We start from the raw sequence: 22550 nt of genomic DNA, 5'->3' as shown, positions 1-22550 counted from the left end.
AGCTAGTTGTAAATAAATAAAATAATTAGGATCTTTTTACCATACAATGTGACAACCTCAAAGCTTAGCGGCACGAGTCTTCATATGAAGAGCTTCTTTCACAAAAGATTGAAGATGCTACTCCTTTCTATTTTGAATCATTGTTTGAAAAAGTATGGCAGATGCCAGGTATCAGGAAGGCCATAACATCCACCACTCAATGGACAAGCGCATTATAATTGGAATATGCTTTACGTCCTTGTTCATGTGGAATATTTATGTCATCGCCAGTTATAGGAGGAAAATTTTGCTTGAATCTATGAAGATCAAAGCCATGCCCTACTCTAAAAGGTAGTATTGGAGCCTTCTTCACATCTGGAATGATAGTTTCAACAAGAGGGGAAGCCGCTATAGTGACTTTGCATACTATTTTTTTTGCAGAAAAATGCAATCTTTTTTGAGCTTGTGGCTGCTCAAGATAAGGTTGTATGGAAATCTTACTAGCTGGATGAGGGAAAGAACTGCATCGTATTGACAATGCATTGTTTTTCAATTGATCATGTCCATCCACCAGAAAGAACAACTCTAAGTGAGAGAAGATGCTTAGATCTCTCTCTCTCTCTCTCTCTCTCTCTCTCTCTCTCTCTCTCTCTCTCTCTCTCGCTCTAAAAAAAGAGAAATAATATCAGTATCAGGGGCACATTAATTAGCGATCGATTTAACAAAAAACACCATAGAAAACCGATCTTTAGTGTATTTTTAAAGCACAAAAAATGACAAATCTTGGTTAGTTTTGAGGTCTCCTTGAAGAAAGCCGGCTAGATTTGGCAGATTGAAGTGTTAAACCCTCAAAAAATCCTAAATTTTATGTGGATATTTTCAATGCTCTCCTTTTTTTCATTGATTCCTAGGTGTTTGGGAACATGTGTCTTAGCTTAATATTGTGCCCTTTTCAATTTCAAAAATGCCAGTATGTCCCAATAAGTTTTGAAAAAAAAAGTACGACATGAATCCCAAGAGATGCCTGTTGCAAAGACAAAGGATGGGACTGACAAAAGGAAGGGCGTGGAGTCATCTACTATAGCACACTGGCACAAGCAATAGCATGGGGTCAATGCACACAGTCATTGTCGACACCGTGGCCAGGCAGGTTTTGGGGGCGCTTGGCTATATTTTTTTATTAATGTGCTGCTCTATGCCGCGTAGCATATGCAACCTCCTACGTGGTTAGCTCAGCTGACTTGAAGATGCGCGTGTGGAGCAGTGAGAGTTCGATTCGAGCTGCTAAGTTTTGGTTGGACAATTTGCAAAGGGTTAATGCTGCACCCGTTGGAATCTTGGCAAGATTGCAGCAAATATAATAATGAGCCTATCAATATGTTGAACCGAGTAGTAGGTCAGTTGAGGATAAGCGAAAAAGGAGAAATTCCACCCCAATATAGAGAAATTAGTGTAAAGCCCCAAAACATAAGCTTAATTTTCTTAAAATTTCTCTTGGGAAATTCAAGGAAAGGAATTTGTATGTTTGGAAAAATGGTTTTTCCTTAAAAGTGGTCCCTACAAACGTTCTTGGTGAACACTACCTTGCAAAATGTAATTTCTCTTTGTCAACAAAAGAACAATGGAGACTGGCTTAGATTTCTCTCTCTCTCTATCTCTGTGTGTGTGTGTGTGTGTGTGTGTGTGTGTGTGTTAGATAAAGAAAAAACTAGTCCATTACTCTAATTCAAGACAACCGTCACAAAATAAGAAATCTCATGTCTTGGTGGGTATTCAATATTAACAGACCAGATACCAATCTTTGCTTACACAGAAGAAAAAAACTAGTTCAACCTTGTTAAAAGGTGGTCCTCCAAACAAGAAACCCATAACATACACACACGCTATCTTACAACTTTCTCTTGAACCACTGACCATGGTCGATGTTGTGGCGGCTTTGATAGAATCATGATACATGATGATTACATGCATTACTTATTCGTCAAGCCAAATTTTTTTTTGCCAGCAATCAATTTAGAAGTCAACAGTAGCTTGTCAGTTCCAAAGGGCCACATACTGAAACCTCACCATCAATCATATTGCTTGCACAAAGACACCTCACACAATACGCGATCAACGCAATTATGAGAAGGACTAGTATCACAATCAAAAGGACCATCAAGATGAGAAACATCACTGAACACCCACTGATGGCCTTCTTCCCTAGTACGCCTAGCCTCCTTTGCATAGCCTTCAGTCGTGTATTTGTTCTGTCTGTGTCATCATCTAAATTATCCAAAAGCTTTGTGTGCAAATCCAACTCTTTGTTTACAGCCAAGGCAATGTGTTTTGTGCTTGTCATCGTCTCTTCAAGCTTCAAAAGGTCATCATCCTGCTCCTGCATGATCTGTCGTTGAAGCCCAACAACTCCAAAGTTATGTAGGCATGTTGTTCTATTATTCTCTTTAGGTTCCCCTCTCCCATCCTGACCCAATAGATTACTCCTATAATCTATTAGAAGCTTGGGAGGAATCTAGGCTGTTTGACATCTATTTCATCCTGGAACAAACACTCAAAACCATGTCTTGTCATTTGCTCAAGTCCTTTTCATTCAAAGAGTTGGTGAGGGAAGGATTTCTCAGGAGGGACTGAAGGTTGCCAAGGTGGGTACCAAGGATGGTGATCTTCCGTCTGGTGGCAGAAACAAGGCAAGAATTGTCAATAGAACGCGATCCACTGCCAACGGGGGCTGCAAAGTTGCACTCTGCAATGCAGGCTGCTATATCCTTTGCAAGCCGGATTGCATCTTCAAAGTCCCGCATCCATGAATCAACACCATATTAGAGAGTTTGAGACTTTAAAGATAATTTGGGAATCACCTACGTTTTGAAGATTTGGCCATATGGAAAAATCTCTAACTCTTTTTTGAGACCAAAGACTTCCACAAGGTAGTGCTTGAAAAGATATTTTGAGCCATCTCTCAAAACGAAGATTTGACCATGCGATCAAATCTTAAGCTCTTTAAAAAAGTGGGAATTGAAAATTTTCCAAATTCTCTAATATGGTGTTAATCATTTTGTGCCATTGTTTATGACCCTACAACGGAGTGCAAAGGAAGAGCGGTGCGGATCTCTACAAATTGGTCCCAAGTTCATGCGGGAACGAAGGGTAAGGGCACCTTCAAAATGCCTGCATAGTCCCTCACATCATGCCAATGTGCAACAAACAAAACAATATTCTCTCTCTCTCTCTCTCTCTCTCTCTCTCTCTCTCTCTCTCTCTCTCTCTCTCTCTCTCTCTCTCTCTCTTCAAGAGAGAGAGAGAGCGAGGAGTTGCCTATCTTGTGCACTCATTGATCATCTCTAGACTGGCAACAATAATGGTGAGCTCTCTGGCTTCTTTGGCAATTGATGCTCCCTCGTGTGCCCGGCAGAGAGTCTTTCCAAGAGCTTCTCTGGCCTCAGGCCCACTACCCTTGCTGCCCCCAAGAGCGCCAACCCGCTCGCCATCTCCAACGGCAGCCGCATGAGTGCCATGCTTGTGTGGAAGCCGTATGACAACAAGAAGTTTGAGACTCTGTCCTACTTGCCACCTTTGACAAGCGAGCAGATTGCGAAGCAGGTGGACTTTATGGTTTGGAATGGCTGGACCCCGTGCATTGAGTTCAAAAAAATTGGGAGCATGTATCGAGAGCACTTCCATGGCAGTGGCTACTACGATGGGTGATACTGGGTGATGTGGAAGCTGCCCATGTTCGGCTGCCAAGATGCCACTGCGGTGCTGCGTGAAATTGCAGAGTGGGCCAAGGAGTACCTCGAAGCCTTCATTCGTGTGCTGGGCTTTGACGCCAAGAGTCAGGAGTAGGTCTTCAGCTTCCTTTTCCAAAATCCCTTTTTCTAGAAATCAATGATTTATTATCGGAGACAATGACAATGCGTTTGCAGCCCTTTTTTCTCTCAAGGAGACCTTGTGAACATATAATTTTGTAATGATGAGGCAGATCATCAAATTTTACTCCATCTCTTTTAAGAGCCTTGTTGCTTGGAGTGCTCTACCCTATTTCTGTATCCCTCCATGTGGAAATACATCCTCCTTCTGCACATGGCCCATTGGTGCGATCATCATGAGGTTCTTCCTCTTCTTGATGAGGCCGGCTATGATATTGTCCATGTGCAAAGGATTATGTGACGAATTCTTCCATGGTAGATGTACATTAGTATAGTGCATGATGTGTTAGGTAATTCTAAAAACTTGGACCAATGGGATTTTCATAGAGAAGCAGCTGCAGTGGGAGTAAAAGACAGATATGCAGCTATACAATGACAAAGAGAATGGCAATAAGGAGTTTACGATGATTTTGGTTAGCCGCATGTCTACATGGTTGGAGAGGTATGCATGCAACGTGCTGTTTGAGGATATGCCCGCAAAAGTTTTTAAGGGTGTGTTGGTGCTGCTCATGCACATGTGTCTGCACCGAGCTTTGTGCGAGGCAGTTGTGACACAGCTTAAGAGGCAGATGTTGGACGTCTTCCGACTGGGCACAATGAGACAGTAAGCAAAAGGAAGTTTTTAATGTAGAGAGAGAGAGAGAGAGAGAGAGAGAGAGAGAGAGAGAGAGAGAGAGAGAGAGAGAGAGAGAGAGAGAGAGAGAGAGAGAGAGAACGATGTCTTGTGTAGCACAACTATGGAGGTCCATGTGGTGGACTGAGGAGGAGGGTGTCAATCTCATCGAGGGCAGACTCAGATCAAAGTCGACGTTTGGTATCTCTAAACGCTCCTAGAAAATAGAGAGAATAGTAGACACGGACCCACTTCCTATTGTCATGTGGCAGTTTCAAGAGACGCCTCTCTCCATTATTATAGTTAAAGCTAGAAGTTGCCAAAAAATTCTTTCAGCATAAGGGCATCGCACATTGGGTTAGTAATCTGGGTCGAGGCATGATGGAAAAGTCAATAGACTAGGAATCCCAAGCAGCCTACGAACTTTGAGCTAAATTAACTAGGCAACAAACTTACCTTTTTAATGTAAAGCTCGTGGTTTAACCCTTCGATTGGGGGGCTGAAATTAAGGAATAGTTTCTCATCACCCTTTTAAGGAAGCAATGGAACTATGACATATTGCAACCATGGTATACATACACCAATGTTTCATATGTGATTCTTAATGTATAATAAACACCCAAATTGTTAACAAGCTGTATGAGGTCCTGCATGTAAGGAGGTAGGAATATGAGATTTATATCCAACAAGGATCAATGGCGGTAGCAAATTGCAATGAGCTTCCAATATTTGAGCGCAACAATTTCCAAGGAGAGGAATATCAGCATGCCATTGTAATGGTTCCAAGTGTTCTAGACCATCAAAGGAAACACTCTATCCAAACCTTGTTCAAAGGGTTTTGTTGGTCAAAAATTTGTGGTTGATTTACCATTAAAAATAGGTGCAATCTTGAATTAATTTTTTGTTGTTGTGCTTAAAATCACCTAAGAAATCATGTTTGGTTTTTGTTTTGTATATATGCCTTGCCCTATCTCACTCGTTTTAGGGATTGCTCGGAAAATCTCGCTTGAGCTTTGAGATTCCTCATGTTCTTCTTTCCTTGTTGAATTTGTTTATCATTGGGTCCCAATTTTGGTTCAATTTAGCTAAGGTCTTTCCAATAACCAATAATCTTAATGCTCAAGAGAATCACTTAATAATTATGTGACTATCACGTGAGTTGAGCCGAAGTGGATTTTAAACTTAATTTTGTTTGATATTTTCATATTTAGAAGGGTACTTTAATATTGAATAATTTATAGACTGAATTCACAAATAAAGAGTTTTAGAAATAATCATTGAATGCACATGATATACATAATTTAAACCTAGTGATCCCCCCCCTCCCCAAGCTAATAACATAGGATAGAATTCACTATCAAGCTTCATCTTTAGCACCATTGAATAACTCTAAAAGTTAAAGATGTTACCACAATCTTTTGATGTTTCAAAATTCCCATTTGCTAAAGTCTTCTCTAATCAGCCACCTTCACTTGAAATGGAGCGTATGCTAGCTTAGAATCCCCCAACTTATTACATATAGATATTGGTATAATGTTAACTCCTCATCCCTCATCAAGAAGCACTTCTAGAAATATGCTCCCTACAAACTCTACCCAAATATCTGGAACTTTAAAGCCCAATTCAATTGGTGGCATCTCCTCAACTCCAATATAACCTACATCTAGCTCCTTACTACCCTTTTCCCTATTCTCTTTATATTTTTGAAACGTATCCTCTCTAAAATTGGGTCCCAGTTTCAACAACTGATCTAGAGGGATCTGCACATAAGCATGCATCAAATCTTCAAATAGTATATTTTTGGGATGATCCTATGATACTGGTAATTCTGGTTTAGAATGTATAAACATCCTCTTGCACTTGCTCTACTTCTTCCATAAATGGAGATAACTCCTACAATTTATCAGTCACTACCTTTTTGACCTTTTTCTAATCTTTCCATTGGAGAAGTCCTTTCTTCTTAGATATTGTCACATCTAGTACATGAATACATGAATTTTGATGTCTTGGTCTTCAACTTTTTCATGTGTAATGTAATTAGAGCAATCACATTCCATAGCCATAACTTCTTCAAAAATTGGTTCTTTCCCTTTCTTCTGACATCTCTTCAGCTCTTGTTCTAAATTCATACGTGATTGATCTATGTCTACTAGCACTCCATTACTGTAAGTGAACGGATTTTAAGATAATTCAAGATTTCTAATTTTGACTGGCCCACAACATTTGCTCATTGGTGTTCCCCTTTCTTCTCTGTTCTTGCACCACATTTCACAATAAGGACCCACGTTGTGGCCTTTCTTAGTGGAGTAATTGCATTTCGTCTGGGCTGATTGTATGTAGATCCCTAATCCTTCCATGTTGGCCTTGGTATACTTCTATTAAACCTAAAATCTCCCCTATTCTAATTAAAAGGAAACACTTGAGGTGCCTGAGAAACCTCCTTACTTAGTGCAGTAATTGCATTTCCTTTGGACTGGATTGTATGTAGATACCTTATCCTTCCATGTTGGCCTTGGAAAATTTCTATTAAACCTCAAACCTCCCCTTTTCTAAATAAAAGGAAATGCTTGAGGTGCTTGAGAAAACTCCTTACTTTGCTCGTTCAGAGGATTAGGCTTCCCCTTATTCTTAGTGTTATACCAACAAAATGAAGTTTGATGTTTTTATCTTTCACAAATATCATAGAAGGGTTTGTCTTTGGGCTTTGTGGGAGGATAACACAAGGCTTTAAGTTTCTTCAACAACTACCCTTCTTCCACTCCAATCGTGGTCTTGGACTTTCCCTTCTTCTAGCTCCTAGAGGATGGTGAACTATGCTTCCTCTTTTTCTTCTTACCAATATCTGACTCTGATTCTTTTAAATTAGAATCTATGTCTATATCTATTTTATATTTTGACTCTAAAATACTATCTAAATTTGATTCAAAACTCTCCCTCTTGTTTCTCCTTGTCAAACCAAGCCTCTTTTCCACTCTTCCTACTACTATCACTAAAGTCTGCGATCTATGTGATGCTACTAGCCTTGCTATCATCCTCTTGAATTTTTGAGTGAAATACTTTACTAGCATATCCCCTTGATTCATCTTTTTCAATTTCTTCAATGCATCAATAAGTGTCTTCTCCTTTTGGAATCTAGGTAGGAAGGCCTCCCTCAAGGAATCAAAATTGCAAAATGGCCAGCACCATTTGGCTATACCGTTTTATAGCCTTTACCTCCATGGTAGAAGAAAATTGTCCTAACTTTTCTACATCCCCATACATCCCATTATATCCACTAGCACCCATCTAGTCTAAAGTTGAGCTACATGGTAGTCAGGATCCTCTTTGGGAAATTCTTGTTAATATTGCAGCAAATTCAAACTTTGTACCATAAAACCTAGAGCCAAGGTATAAAAGGCACTTTGTAAAGTTTTTGATGATTGCCATTATTATGATTAAAGCAAGAACATAAGGTCTTTTGTACGCCGTGTGTCTTCTTCTTTTCTACTATGAGATTTATCTATTTGCACTACACCACACGGTTGTCACATTGGGATTCCAAGGGCACCATTGTGTTCATATCACCCAGATCTACGTGCGGATACCTACATTGCAAGTGCTTCACGAGAACCAAACAACAACTTTTGCAACCTTCTAGGTGGAATATATCACTACGCAAGTGTCCTGTTGTGATTCCGTCAATCACATGAGGTTCCCAACACTTAGGATAACTTAGTAGAAAATCTCAATGTCTAAGTTGATGACTTGCAATTAGCCTATTGTATAAAGTTATGTTTTTTTTGAGTGCCTTGATCGTGAGTCTCATGACTCAATTCTGTCAGGTACAGCCTAAGGAAGTTGTTTACTGCATTTGGAGTCATTTAAAGTTTATTTTCTAGTGGGTTTGCATGTGGATGTGTGAAGGGATTAGGGGAAAGAATCCAAGTTTTCAGTAGATAGAACACGCATTGAAACATCAAAGCAAAGTGTAACGTGTCCTCTTGGGGTGCCTTCATGCCCTAGTCGAGTCACTTGCTTCCCAAGATTGATATTTTAGTCTTGGTTCCGTTTTTTTTCTGATATGTGATAGGTGTTGACCGTTATGGCCCTAGGACATTTGCAGTGTTGTCAAGGAACGGGTCCCTAGGCTAGTGTGAACATAGTCGAGTCCGACAAAGTTGCCTTAGGTGGATTAGTAGATAGGATAGGTTAAAAAGGAGACCAGGGTTTCCTTGGTCTTTGTTTTGTGTGATTGTGGTGAGTTTCTTGCCTCAAGACTGTTAGTCAGCTAGGGTGAGTGTTTTACATAGGTTTAGAGCTTGGTGCAAGAATTCATTGACTGATATAGTGGTAAATCTTGCACTAGGCGAGAAAAATGCAAGAAAAGGGAGAAACATTTTAGAGCTTACTTAGGGAGTTTTTTGTTGAGTATTTGAGCCTATTCTCAGTTGATTTATTTTGTCGTAAGAGTAGGGTAAGTAGACAAGTTTGACAAGTTCTCTTATCATTCTGGATCTTCATGTTGCTAAAAAGATCTTTTGTCAAAAGTAGTGAAAGCTCAAAGGAGGATAGTGCATCTTTGAAAGTTGGTGACTTAGAGCATGAGGTGCATGGACAAGAGTGTGTGAATGCACAGCCACAATCAAAATTCTCAAAAAGTTAATCATCAACTTTTGTGAGAGAAAATCATGATTTTCTCCTCTGTAGGTTAGAACTAGAGACAAATTTGTGCTTGATATTTGACCAATGTGTTTAGCTTGCTTGCTTAATCACATGAATGAAGTTTTGTTGCAAGTTGATCTACAAAAGGTGAGAAGGAGAAAATTAGCGGGGTGTCAAGAGGACTTACCACTTGTTGACTCCAACCTGCAGGCTATAGTTGTAACTAAAAGAGGGTTTATAAAGACCATATATCTAGAAAATAGGATGAAAAGTGCATTTTGAGGTAACTCCTGGAGAAAATTGTGTTTTTCTCTTTTTTTTCTATCTTTGGAGATTAGAAGTCTACAAGGTTGAGATCATCGAATCACCTTGATCCAAGAAGGCCAATCATCAAGTCCAAAGTTGAATTTGGGCATCAGAAGTAATATAGAACCCAAAGTTGGACTTTAAATCAGATTTTTTTTTCAAAAATGTGTTTGTGATCATATCAATTGTTCGTTTGGGGTGAAAATTGGTAAATGTACTCTTGAAGAGAGGTAGAATACTCTGGGATTTTTGACCAAACTTTGGAAAAAAGACCAAAATAGGGTTGAGAGAAAAAATTACAGTTTTTCCTTGTTTTTTTGCTAGAAATTAAATTTATGTCTACTTTTTATAGCAAGAGCTTATCTTAGGGTAAGAACCATAGCCATAGAGTTAAGGTTGCAATTGAGAAAATTTTCCAGTTAGGGTGGGGGAAAATGGAAATTTTCTCTTGGTCTTCTACTATCTCCATCATTTTTGGGCCAACCCTTGCACCATAGGAATCTCTAAAGGCAAGGAATACACTCATAGAGTCAAATCTAGAATTAAGTCTTTGTGCATGAGATTAAGCCAATTTCCATTAGGGAAGTAGGCCAAAAGTGGGTTGAGTGACCCCTGGGACCATCAGAAGATTCTAAACCTTAGGATGGTTGTTGGATTAAGTTGTTTGGAGTGTGCGATATTCCTATGAGAGAGTTGAAGTGAAAAATATCTCAAAAAGCCTCTAGGGAGGAGAAAATCACTATTTTCTCCCATAGAGTGCAAGAAACAAAGTTTTGTGGTAGATTTTGGTTTCACCCAAAATGCGCATTAGTGGGCCTTGAGATTAACAAAATTGTGTGTGAAGTCTTGTTTTTCTAAAGATATGTATACATCAACTTCCAACTTGACATAACTCCATCAGTGCTCTAGATTTTGTTGAGTCCTATACAAGCAAGGATGTTGGTGCACAAGAAGAGTTGAAGTATGGAAAACGTTTCAAGGGATCTAAAGAATTCTAGGTAACATGCCAGGTTTGAAATTCCTAAATTGTTAATGTTCTTGAGATTAAGATCTATTGACTATCAAAAAATAAGTGTTCTCTAACACTTCTTTTGAGCCAACCTTCATTGTCCTAATGGCCAAGAAAGCACCAAAAATGAGCTGTCATAGTGGGTGAATGAAGTGGGCACTTCACAGGGACCAAAAATTCCAGTAACCATGCAGCTATAATACCATTACACTAATGTTAAAAGAGCAAGAATGTATGTAGACATCCATCATAAGTGCTATGTTCATGAGAACTTGGGAAATTCCATGTTTTGAGAGCAAGTCAAGGCCATCAATAATGGAGACCAATATATTGATGAGAGAGGGGTTGCCTATCTTAGGATTGATAATCTTGATCTAGTAGATGCATTGGGCATGACTCTAACCAAAGACAAAATTGACAAAGTAATCAAGAGACCTCTTGGAGAATGATATGGGAGCTAAGTTCATAGCTTTTGAAAAGCTAGAGAGAGTGACTGTAGATGATCCTCGAGTGGGGTTATATAAGTTAATGAGGTCAAATAGTTTTCAGGGAAGATGTGACTCCAATACAGCTTATCAACATCAAGAAGATGTCTATGTATGTCTACCCATTTGAAACTTGAAAATGACCTATTTTGGTAGATAGCAAGGGGCATGAGTATAAGCTCAGGTGGTGCACCTTTAGAAACTATTCATATACGTGCATTCGAAGGGTACGGGTTTTTCTCTAAAAATGATTTAAAAATCACTTATATTAACATAATCCTATTACAATTTCAAAGGCAATTTAGAAACCCGTTCATTTGAACTCACGTGGTAACTTATATGTCTAAAAGGTGAACCCCCGAGGTATAGATATGCATATATGGTAGATATGGAAAATCTTTCCTATAGGGGAGAACCTTTTTTATGGACAAAGTCGCTAAAATTCCATCCTATGTTGAGAGCACCCATAGGATAGGATCGAGAGTACTAGTACATGTTCTAGATCCTTGAATGAGAGGGGTCACTCATCAAAACTAGAGCCTACCAAAGGTGGCTATACAAATATTATAGGGTAATCCATGTCACACCATACTAAGTGGATAAGTCGATGTGACTATGAGAGAGGTGTTGAGAGCTACATCAAGAATGTCAACATCTCCATAAGAGGAAGCTTTTGCAAGAGCTCTGGGAATGGTAAGATATGTCACTGATCCAAGGCTCCAAAAGTTCAATGGATCAAGTGATCCCCATTTACATTGAGCATCATTCAAATAGGTATTGAGAGTTGAATACATCACAAATTTCCACATCCAATTTGAAGGCTTTGGGTTAACCCTAGAAGACATAGCCATTATTTGGTTCCAACCATTAAAAAAGGAAGACTATGGGAATATTGAAGCATTGCTATATGATTTTGTAGAGGATTTTTCCATGAGAAGAATCAATCACAATATGGTGTCTAAAATTCATTCCCTTAAACACAAAGATGGTGAAAAAGCCCAAGAGACCTCCTTGCAATTCAAGCAATACATTGAGTCATTGATGGGCAATGTAGCTTAGAGTGAAGGTTTTACTCTAAGTTAGGATACACTTATGTTCATAGCTAATCAGGGTGAGGCTAAACCAATAGAATATCCCCAAAGACCATATGCTTAGTAACCTAAACAACAGAGAACTCTGGGATCTTGTTTTACGTGCGGTGGAGACCATTTAGCTAGAGACTACCGTGAGGACCAATTGAATGTTGTAAACACTCCTAATGTGAAGAAGGGTGATGGAGGATATTGTGGAGAGTATGGGATTAAACACTTGTACCATATTGCCCTCAAAACCCAGACAAAGGAGGAAAAGTGATGATGAACATTATGGAGGTCTTACCATCTTCAAGTGGGCCACTCAGAGAAAAAATACCATTGAAAGCGGTAACAAGAGTGCATACAAAATAGAAATCAACAAGCGAGAAAGAGGGTAGCGACTCTCACAAATCTATTTGTGCAAAGCTAGCTAGAAAATCCACATAAGATAGAGTAGAACACAGTATCATAAAAAATTAAAGGATGTTAGAGCTGAGTTGTCACAAGCTTGAGAGCAATCAAAACAACCAAGAAAACAACCAACAAAACCCATGTCTAGTGTCATACTAGAAGAAATACTTGAGATTGGACAAAAACAGAGTGAAACAAGGCCAAAATCTAGTTTCAGAGGTTCCATGCTAGTTGAAAAGAAATTTGTTCCATTGAAAGAAATTTTGAAGGCATATGAATATGGACTACTAGATAACCACTAGACAATAGAACATAGATGGCTAACATATCCTAATGAGGAATGGGAAAAGCTTTGGCTAGAGATGTGCAAAAAGTATTTGAGACGGCTCAAGCCCTCATGGAACCTCCACCAGCTATGCCTGTCCAAGCTAGGATAATACCTCAACCATCTGTAGACCTTAAGGACCCAATGAAGGGAAAGAAGAGAGTGAACAAGAATTGGATCATGAGACTCTAGTTGCAGGAAAACACCAATAGGAACCACCCAACAAACGAGGCGAGAAAAATGAGTTGAAGCACCCTCAAAGGGGAGAACATGCAAACACAAGCCCAAAAGACTTGAGAGATCAGGTGGTGGAGAATATAACGGATAATTCAGTGTATCAAATACCTCCTAATGTGCCAAAATTCAAAGATAGTTGGCCATAGTAACTATGTGATATCATTCGGAAGGCTAGAGATAAGAATCAAGAATGGGGACCAATACCCATTGCTGAAGTCAACCTTGACAAAGGCATGCTGGGTGAGATGTATGATAATGGTGGCCAAATTGCTAAAATTCAAACGACAAGTGTCAAAGGATGCTGGAAAATTTTGAGGGAAAATGGGAATCAAAAACCCAATTGAAACCCTAAATCAAGAAATTAAGGATTGGAACCAACCCAAAAAGAATGCAAAACCAGTTCCAATAAACAAAGTTGGTGATTGTTGCAAAGGCAAAGAGGGGAACACCATATTTTCCATAGAGTACCAAGGAATAGAAATCATTGCTATCCTGAACAATGGAGCGAGCGTTGCCATTGCTATTAAATTGATTTGGGAGAAATGGGAAAAACCTGCACTTAACAAAACACGGATGAAATTGTAGTTAGCTTATGGCTACAATGCAAAGCTTATTGAGATCTTGGAACAATTGGTGATGAATTCTTGTGAGATTAAGTATATGAACATACATTTGTGATAGTAGATTTTGGTATTGAGAATAACTATGACGTTATATTCTAGGAAGGCCGCTCATGTGCCAATTAAAGGTGGATGATTATATCTACTTGCATCACATGAAGACCACTACCCACATCAATTTAGGTGACCATAGCTATAGAGATATATGGAGAACACTAGTAGAATATCGTGATTTGGTAACAGCTACAAAATCTGAAGTACCTGCATGGTTGAACTCTAAGGCTCACATGTGGATGTGCGGAGCTTCAAATTGTGACATTTTGGTAAAAATAGTGTGCAAGTGAGAAAAAACATTTGAACATTCCAACGATATACCTGAACCTTTTTTTGAAGAAAGAATGGAACCCTTAGAGTGGACTCAAAATTTGGCCACCTTTAATGTGTGTGTCAAACAAACCACACCTACCAAGTTTTGCGATGAAAATGACTTGTGGTCAAACAAAACACACCTACCAAGTCAAGGAAGCCCTTATGCTTATAATGAAAATTTCTCCAATAAAATCAAATAGGACATCGATAAGCTCAAGGAAGACAAATTTATTTACAAAATTCAACACACAAATTGGTTGTCCCCCATTGTGACAGTGCCTAAGAAGAATGGCAAGTTATGAGTGTGCGTCAATCTCAAAAAAGTGAACACGGCTACCATCCATGACAATTATCCTCTTCCTACTACTGACCACGTCTTAGAACAACTAGCAAAAAAGCGCACATATAGCATTTTGGATGGATTTTCAGGTTATAATAAATTGGAAATTAAACCCAAAGATTACGACAAAATAGCCTTAGCTATTAAGTGGGGCATTTTTACATATCGTGTGGTTCCTTTTGTGTTGATAAATGCACCTACTACTTTCCAAAATTTGATGGCTCATTCTATTAGAGAATACTTGTGTATATTTTAGAAATCTATATGCATGATCTATGTGTGCACTCAATATTATGTGAAGACCATATAAATCATTTGTGAGGGCCATACCCAGACTCGACCCTACTCATCTTCCTCAGTCCTCCACACCGTTCCAGGGAATGACGTAGATCTATCTGCAGGTATCCCTCCCACTTGGGATCGACACTCAGATAGGACTCCGATCTATCTCGAATGCCAACCCAAGGGGGTACATCCCTTCATTCAATTATTCTATTCGCTTCTCATGATCAATCTGTCCTTGACAGCTTTCTGTACCCAAAATCGTGGTCCTTAGTCTTGATTCTCTTGATCTTTAACTTGAGGATCTGCTCTTGATTTCTTGTTCTCCCTTGGTTCATGGCGATAACCCCTTTTTCCTGACAAGCAGCCATGACAGTTATCACTTTCCTCTAAGAAGAGGGATCTTGCAATCCTACCTGGTCTCGCTCATCCCCGATTACCCATTTTTATCCCACGTAGTCTTAGCGTTTAACATTAAAAAATTTAAATCAACATCCCGCCATCTGACCCTCCGGATCCGCCCACCCACCAAACCATTTCATGAAAATTTCTTCCCGAGGTAGTACTTAACTACTACAAAATCAAGAAGACAGTAGTCTATCAGACATCATCAAACAACAAGCAGCATGCAATCTGTTGCATACCCTCGTTCAAGAAACTCATCTGGTTGTTCCTACCATATCTTTATTTAGAAACTTTTAATTCATTTCCTTTCATTGATCTGCTATAATTAGCTTGTAACTAGTTTCCTAACTAATCATGCAACACATTTAGTTTTAACCAATTCATCTTGCCTCCACATTCAGGCCAAGATAATTGGTTACAAGCAATCAAAATGGCGGCAGCACCTTCACAATATTCCCAGAATTAGGTGTTTGGGAAAGGCTCATCAAGTAATTTAATCATTCCTTTCTAAGCATTTTATTTCGAGAGGTATAGCACCATCTGGTGACAGATGCACAGGATAGCCCCTATATTCCTAACCTTTCCAGTTCCTTTTTAATCAACCAAGTCGAAAAAATTTCCTTAATTAAATTCACATCATCATCCCTGAGTATGACCTTCTCATCCAACTATTGGCATTAGGCCATACCCGGATTCTGGCCGATTTCCAATAAGATACCGCGGGTACTTCACCCGACCGAGCAAAAATAAAACAAACCCATTCATCCCTTATCCCTTGGGCATGAATGACCTAGGTATAACAACTTGCCGGTTACACTACCCTAGCCAAAAAGGGCCAATCTCCGTCAAGTTTCCCAAGAGAATCCTCTCAATGGGCCGGCCTTTCAACCAAATTGACCCCAAGAAGATCCATCTTGGATTTCGGTCATTTCCAGACAATCTTCAAAACTCCTAGTTAAATCTATGTTTTGCAATGGCCTATCCCTATCACCTCTTGAGATTCCTTTTTAACTCCTAATTGGTAATTTTCAGGTTCATTTATTCATCAACCTTAATTCCTACTTTCATTAATTCTCTACCAGCCAAGTTTATTTAGAAAATACAAGCGAGTTTTTGCCATAGGCATTTGATGGTTAATGTCTCTTCGAAAATGCCAACTTTTTAAGTTCAATCCCCGTTTTGTGTGATTCCCAGGTTTTTGCAATCATTTGCCATCCATGGGACATCTCCATGGAAGCTTGTAGAGTTTTCGGTTCAAAACAACACGGAGGTCAATTCCGCGAAGTTATCCCCTATCTCCCCCATCCCGTATTTGCAAACAAACTTGAAATTGACAACTTTTAGAAATACTCTTCAATACCAAAAATTGAACTACTTCTATCGAGTTTAGACAACTACTCTTTTCTTACGGTGCCTAGCTTTCCATTTAAGAAGCTAGAAAGTCATTCTATAATTTATGAGTTTTCTAGCTTTCCATTAAAGCTTAAACCTAAAATACAAGGTAGTCACTAAAGCTTACACCTAAGTGCAAAGTTACCATTAATGATTAGCTTAAGAGTGAAAATCTACCTTTGAAACTTAACTTGATGATGCATAGATACTCTTAGCACTTAACCCTAACTGCGAGGTTTCCATTAAAGCTTAAACCTAAAATACAAGGTAGTCACTAAAGCTTACATCCAAGTGCAAAGTTACCATTAATGCTTAGCTTAAGAGTGCAAATCTACCTTTGAAACTTAAATTAATGATGCATAGATACTCTTAGCACTTAACCCTAATTGCGAGGTTCTCATTAAAGCTTAAACCTAAAATACAAGGTAGTCACTAAAGCTTACACCTAAGTGCAAAGTTACCATTAAAGCTTAGCTTACAAGAGTAAATCTACCTTTGAAGCTTATCTTTATGATGCATAGATACTCTTATCACTTGATCCTAATTGCAAGGTTTCCATTAAAGCTTAAACCTAAAATACAAAATAGTCACTAAAGGTTATGTCTAAGTGCAAAGTTACCATTAAAGCTTACCTTACGAGTGAAAATCTACCTTTTAAGCTTAACTTAATGATACATAGATACTCTTATCACTTGACGCTAATTGCGAGGTTTCCATTAAAGCTTAAACCTAAAAATGCAAGGTAGTCACTAAAGCTTACATCTAAGTGCAAAGTTACCATTAAAGCTTAGCTTATGAGTACAAATCTACCTTTTAGGCTTAACTTAATGATGCATTGATACTCCTATCACTTAACCCTAATTGTGAGGTTTCCATTAAAGCTTAAACCTAAAAATGCAAGGTAGTCACTAAAGCTTACATCTAAGTGCAAGCTACCATTAAAGCTTAGCTTTCGAGTGCACATCTACCTTTGAAGCTTAACTTAATGATGCATAACTACCATTAATACTCAACCCTAATTTCAAGGTTACCATTAAAGCTTAAACCTAAAATGATGCACATAAACCTTCTTAGTATTAAAACACATGGATTAATTAACCCTACTAGAAATGAAGATTACCTACTCTAAACAAGAGGGAAGTGGGGTTGAAGTCCTTCTTGGACAGATGTGAGGCTCAAGGAGGAAGGAAAGGGATTTAGGATGAAGAGGAAGGAGAGAGGAGCTTCTTCACAAAACCCTCAAGGGTTTGGCCTTCAAGAGAGGGAGAGAGCAAGAGCAAGGTTTAATGGAAACCTTGATTTACTTAAGCATAATCTTGAGCATGGCAAGTACGCAAGTAGCTTAACAATATGTGTGTGTGTAAATTTACAAAGGAGAGGGGGTGCTTATATAGGAAATGGTGGGTATTCTTTTCTCAATTCCTATTGGATCCCAATTCTCCTCTCAATTGCTATTGGACCCCATTTCTCTTCTCAAGTGCTATTTGATCCCAATTCTCTTCTTCATTTCTATTGGACCACAATTCTCTTCTCAAATGCTATTGGATCCGAATTCTCTTCTTAATTTCTATTGGACCCCAATTTTCTTCTTAGTTCTTATCTCTTAACTTTATCTTTCAATCAAGTTAGTCCCTTTTTCTCCCAGTTCCCGATCTAGATCAGTTCCCACGCGAATCTTCACGAAGAAGTATAAAAATAATCTTAATCTTTTTGAAAAAATATAGGGATGACGTAATTTTTTATCCAAAATATCCTTGTCTTTTCATCCTAGAGTAAAGTCTCGTTGTCCGCATGACTTCTTTGGTGGTCTTGCTTTTTCTAAATTATTTTCTAGGCTGAAAAAAGTTCTGAATGGCTCTAGGGTTTAGGGAGGGACCTTACAAACTCCCCAACAAAAAGAAAGAGTTGTCCTTAGCTCAAGACATGCTTTAGAGAGTAGACAGACTCCATCTTTGGTCAACTTATAATTGAAGATGGTCAGTAACTTTAGGGTATTTAGATTAAAGGACAGTGAAGCTGGTATGGACCTTGAATAATACACTTCTCTTCCATTTTATTTTTTTTAGCGCTGACTCAAAAGTCTTAATCATAAAGAAGTCTTCATGACTCGGGGTTACTTTAATTACTGAGTGTGATCTTACTCAACTAGGTATTTTTCCTTTGGTGTGACCGGATTGTGTTTCTCTTGTTAGGTGTGAAGATCATTTCTTCACTTCGCTCTCTATCTAGCCTTAATACACTTACCATTCTTACCTAAACTTTAACCTTTTTCCGTTTTGAGAGTTGGCTCATTTCTCTATTGATATCATCCAAATAATACCATGTTCTTGACAGTTAAAGGATTTCATATTGATCTTTTAATTAATCTTGAAATTTCTACTCCCTTGTGTACCCAATTTATTTCTTCCATCCTTTTTTTCTCTTTTGTCTATAGCTTACTACCTCATCTTTCACTTCGTAATCAGATATTTCACATATCATAACACTTAGAATTGTAAAACACCATAGATAATTTGAATCTCAAAAGAATTGACTGACTACAGATGCTTGAATTCCATAGATATGACGATTGATTATATCCGCATAAAATTACATCAAAAGTTCCATCGATATCTTGAAGAATAATTATAAGTTGTTCCGAAGAACAAACCAAAAATATGATCAAGGGTTTGGACCAAACGGGGGTATTGATTTGATTTCAAAAGGTTCACAATATCTGAATGCAAGCTTATGGAATTTCCCTAGCTTTAAGGAGCTGTGTTTGGGTTTGACTCTGAGGAAAACTTGTTCGTCTTTGTTGAAGCTTCTAGAGGAGCGGTGAAGATCAGCGTAGCTCTTCTGCCTATCACTAGCTCTCTTCAGGTTGTCTCTAATGACTAGAAGTTGATGATCCATCTCTTCCAGGGTACACTTAGCAGCAGGAACATGAAGAGCTGGGTTGGCTAATCGAAGAGGGACTAAACATTCTTGACCATACAAGGCTTTAAAGGGTGACATTTCGAGGCTGTGATGGTGAGAAGAGTTATAAGCAAACTCAACTAGGGGAAGAAACTTGATCCATTGCTGGGGCTGCTAGTTGCAGTATGCTCGAAGCATATCTTCAATGACTTGATTTACTCGCTCAGTTTGACCATCAGTCTCCGGATGATATGCTGAGCTGAGATTCAGTTGGGTACCCAAAGATCGAAACATGGCTTGCCAAAACTTAGAAGTAAATTTGGCATCCCGATCATTGATGATGCTTGGAGGGATTCCATGTAATCTTAATACCTCTTTGACAAATACTTGGGCTATGTCGATGGCGGTGGCTACCTCATTGACTGGAATTAGATGAGCCACCTTAGTGAGCTTATCTACTATGACAAAAATAGAATCATAGTTTGCAGTTGTCTTTGGAAGACTTGTAATAAAGTCCATACTCAGACATTTCCACTTCATTTGAGGAATATCTAGGGGTTGAAGCTTTCCAGACACTAAAGAAGACCATCTGCTAATGTATAGTCAGTTAAGTGTTCCCTCGGGTTTTGAGCTTGAATCTCTTGCAGAAGAGGTCTAAAATAGGGGTCTACCTGAAGTTCTTGTTAAACTTCCTTGGGTAAAGAAGAGCTAAAAAGTGAATTAGTCAGGGTTGATGAGGACAGGACTGCTGGTCAAGAGGTCTTTGAGTCTATTGAAGGCAACATCCTTCCCCAAAAAAAAAAGAAAAAGAGTTGTCCTCAACTCGAATAAAATACGTAATTGATGAAGCTTCTTAGATACGTCTTGCGACTTAACTTCTTGTTAATGCTTTCAACTTGACTTCTCTCTTACGCTTCTTTATCCCCAAAAAATCTGCTAATATAATATTGGAGTTATGGAAAATCTTTCTTAATAAGCTATTTTCTTGAATAAGTCATCACGTTTGTGGATTTTTCGATACGCTACTTCCTCTTTATAAGCTACTGGTAATCCCTTCTTTATCAGCACTTGTTATCCTCTTATTTTTGCGATCTTCACTTTGTCGTAACATAGTCATTTTCTTATCTGATGGCGTCTTGGCAAGAAGACTTGGTTGTTCCTGTATGTATCTCTCACTTGCAGAGTGCAGATGAGGTAGTTAAAAGACAGTTCTTAGAGCAATACAAAGATCTCCTCTTTCCTCAGCCAAATTCTTGTGTTGGCCGGATGATATGGAAGACATGGTGACATCTCACAACAGTGACTCTCTGGGGTAGAGACCATTTCCGCAACAATACCCGACTTGCTATGGTTACAGAGGCTCTGGGAATTGGCTCTCGATACTACTGCGTCAAAAGGACACGACATCCTGGGTTCTCCGCAAGGTTGTTCTTGCTTGTGTAGTTTATCCCCCATTCCAATATTTGCCTCGATACCATCTGGAGTCTTCCTCTTAGAGGTCCTTTTCTTTTCTCACCTCACACCCGAGAAATTGCTCAAGCTATTTCTCGTAGAACCAGTCCAAAGGGTGAGCATCCTAACATGTGAGGCGCTTGTGATACTTGGTTATGTGACCATATATTAGGGGATCTTCATGAGTTGTAAACTTTCTTGCCTCTCTCTGTAATTACTTCCTGCCTCCCTTGTAATCCTTTTCTTGGCTTTAATTGAAGAAATAACCCTTTTTTGAGAAATTTGAGTATTGTTCGTACTTCCTTGTCTTGAAATGTCAGTCTCTCCTCTTTAAATAAATTCTTAAAGACATCTCTATTTAGTGCTTTCAACAAAGGGTCTTCTGTCTATGATAGTCTTGAGTAAAGATTCCAACTTTGAAGTTCTTGGCTAACTCATAAGTTTGCTTTCTTATTCTTCTCAAGTCTTTGAATGATCCGCAGAATTTGTGAGCTTATCTCTGGCACTTTCCCATCTTTAAGGGATTTCTTTTGGTCGGACTTAAAACGGAAATAAAAAACTTGGTCATCACTCGCACTCTTAAGATTCTTTCTTATGAATTGCAATTTGGCAATCCAATTCTTCACTTGATCAAAAAATCCTTCTGTCTCAAGATAATCTTGGTAAGATTTATAGTAATCTTGAATTCTCATGAAATCCTAACAATAGAAAACTTGGAAAATCTGCGACTCTTGCGCTGAACAAGACTTCTTCAATTCAGTGGATAAGTACTCAATTTTTGATAGTATTGATGTAACAAAAATTCCATCCTTGCCATTCCATGTAATCTTCCAATCATGATAAACTCCAACCTTCATAAATCTCTCATTTATGTGCTTCCTAAAATGTTCTAGCATAGCGAGCCTTCGCTCTAGCGTCGTATTTTCCATCCTCTCGTACATAATCCGCTGAATTTCTTCTGGCAAATCCCATGTCATCTTTAAATTTTTTATTTTTTTTGAATAATTTATTAGAACATCAAGATTTTGTTCTGTAATATAATTGAAATTTGGGTGCTAGAGTAAGTTCTTTTTCTCTCATGCATTAATCTTAAATCCAAAATTCTAAATTCCAAGGTCCAAGATTAAGAATTAGGCTCTGATACCACTTGTGAGGGCCATACCCAGACTCGACCCTACTCACCTCCCTCAGTCCTCCAGACCGTTCCAAGGAATGACGTAGATCTATCTGCAAGTATCCATCCCACTTGGGACCGACACTTAGATAGGACTCCGGTCTATCTCGAATGCCAACTCAAGGGGGTACATCCCTTCATTCAATTATTCTATGTGCTTCTCATGCTCAATCTATCCTTGACAGCTTTCCGTACCCAAAATCGTGGTCCTTACTGATTCTCTTGATCTTTAACTTGAGGATCTGCGCTTGCTTTCTTGTTCTCCCTTGGTTCATGATGATAACCCCTTTTTCCTGACAAGCAGGCATGGCACTTATCAATTTCCCCTAAGAAGAGGGATCTTGCAATCCTACCTGGTCTCGCTCGTCCCCGATTATCCATTTTTATCCCCCGTAATCCTATCATTTAACATAAAATTTTTAAATCAACATCCGGCCATCTGACCCTCCGGATCCGCCCATCCACCAAACCATTTCATGAAAATCCCTTCCCGAGGTAGTACTTAACTACTACAAAATCAGGAAGACAGCAATCTATCAGACATCATCAAACAACAAGAAGCATGCAATCTGCTGCATACCCTCGTTCAGGAAAATTCATCTGGTTGTTCCTA

General features: G+C 38.8%; 2 pseudogenes; one reads left to right on the top strand and one right to left on the bottom strand.

Annotated features, from left to right (window-relative positions):
• Window positions 1-1999: 1999 nt before the first annotated feature.
• On the bottom strand, window positions 2000-2798 carry LOC147432613 (syntaxin-52 pseudogene; annotated as a pseudogene).
• Window positions 2799-3337: 539 nt separating this feature from the next.
• LOC147432612 (ribulose bisphosphate carboxylase small subunit, chloroplastic 5 pseudogene) lies at window positions 3338-3822 on the top strand (annotated as a pseudogene).
• The last annotated feature ends 18728 nt before the right edge of the window (window positions 3823-22550 follow it).

This window comes from Adiantum capillus-veneris, chromosome 20, assembly GCF_014529385.1.
Source record: "Adiantum capillus-veneris isolate H3 chromosome 20, ASM1452938v2, whole genome shotgun sequence".
Taxonomy (NCBI): domain Eukaryota; kingdom Viridiplantae; phylum Streptophyta; class Polypodiopsida; order Polypodiales; family Pteridaceae; genus Adiantum; species Adiantum capillus-veneris.
Note: the sequence above shows the minus strand (reverse complement) of the source record. Positions and strands in the feature narration are given on the sequence as shown.